The sequence below is a fragment of the Thamnophis sirtalis genome, unplaced genomic scaffold (genome assembly GCF_051295495.1).
Source record: "Thamnophis sirtalis isolate CommonGarterSnake01/CBP01778 unplaced genomic scaffold, rThaSir2_p1.2 scaffold_15, whole genome shotgun sequence".
Classification (NCBI taxonomy): Eukaryota; Metazoa; Chordata; class Lepidosauria; order Squamata; family Natricidae; genus Thamnophis; species Thamnophis sirtalis.
In genome coordinates, this window is record NW_028261395.1 from 44958763 (window position 1) to 44960513 (window position 1751).

Genomic DNA, 1751 nt, shown 5'->3' on the forward strand with positions numbered 1-1751 from the left:
TTTAATAGCAGGGGAGGGAAGGGGGAAAAGGAGGCGGAGACGCTCAGCCCTGCCCTCGAGTGGGCGGGACGCCGAGCGGCCCCGCCCACCATCGTCTAAAGGTCCGCCCACGTAGCTTTAGCCTTAACCCTTTAAAGCCCCGTGGGTGACCTCATTGCCATCTAGAAGCTTATATTTTTTTAAAAAAAAAATTATGGGAATCTGTTTTTTTTAATAAAACGGCCTCCTGATTTTGGTACATGGGTTCACACAGCTCTCCAATAGTAGGAATGGGGGGGGGGGTGTCCCACTTTGAACCTCAATGAGGTCCGGTGGCTTGAAGCAACTGAAAACCAGGCAAGAAGTGTGAATTTAATTTCCCTGGGAAGGTGACATGTGGGTTTTATTTTTATTCCCCCCCCCTTGATTTCAATGAATGCAAATAAAACTGGATTCTCTTAAAATCTCCTTGCTGAGGATGTGGTCTTTCTGGGTTTATCTATCTATCTATCTATCTATCTATCTATCTATCTATCTATCTATCTATCTATCTATCTAGTGTGTGTGTGTGTGAAATGCCACTCACACATCATCAGGAAATCTCCAGAACCGCAAAGCCTTCAAAATTGAAATTTGGCACATATGTTCCTCTTGGCTTCTAGGTGCTCGCTAAGAAAGGATTTTTTAAAATGACCATCGGATCATTAGTATTTCTTATACGGTAATTAACACATTCTGATGCTAAGGAGTTCTACTCCCCCTCCCCACTTGAAAAGAGCTCTGCTCCAACTGCCAGTTGCCTCACATTCCGTTTTACCTCAGTGCAAACTGGCAGATATTACCTCAGGAGTGGCCTGGGGCTCTTTACAGTACTAAACATCGGTACCTCACCAAAATGTCTATGCCTTCTACTTCAAGGCGGCGGGAGCGATATTCCCTTACGTGTTTCAATCACCAACCACCCCTGAGCCAACGGAGTGAACCGGATTTCTCCTGCATTGCCAGATCACATAGTTTCGGCGCAAAGCACGAGTATCCAGCTAGTTATGTGAATAAACCCGACTTAATCGCATTTCTAAATATACTTAGAATTAATTTTTTTTACAAAGCCCTCTTTTTTAAGGGATTCAAAACTTGCTGTCTGAAAATGCAAGAGTTTTTTTTTTAAGGTGCTTTTTTCATGCAAGAAATAAGGGGATAATCGCAATATGAGTACACTTTGGTGTGAGGAATTTAAACACAAGGAGTAGCTTGATTTGATTTCCAAATAAATAAGTAAAAGACAGAGCGGAAGTCACACCTACAAAATAAAATTAAAAACACAGGTTATCCTGGGGAACTCCTTGCCACTGGATGTGCCAACAATCACACATTTAGAAAGAAAGTGGGTGAATTCCAAAAGATAAGACTGACCAACCGCTAGTCAGGATGACACAAATATAAAGTTTAAATTTCAGGACTGCCATCTGTCAGAAATGGGTAAGCAGGATCTCTTCCTTGGGTGCGCGGGGTTGGACTAGATGACCTCCAAGGTCCCCTCCAACTCTCTTAATCTGTTAAAAAGTGTATTTGTACCCTAATTTTTGTTGGCATGAGAATAAAGGGTTTAAATTAGAAGCCATGCACTTGTATCTTAATTGTATGTTACTTTTTATTCTTTTCAAGTGTCTTTTATGGTGCCTGTTGTTTTAAAAATATCTACGTTTTTACAAAAAAAAAACCTTCGTTTTTAAGCATTTTTTTATTAAACTAAACCCTTTTTTGTCAGTTCT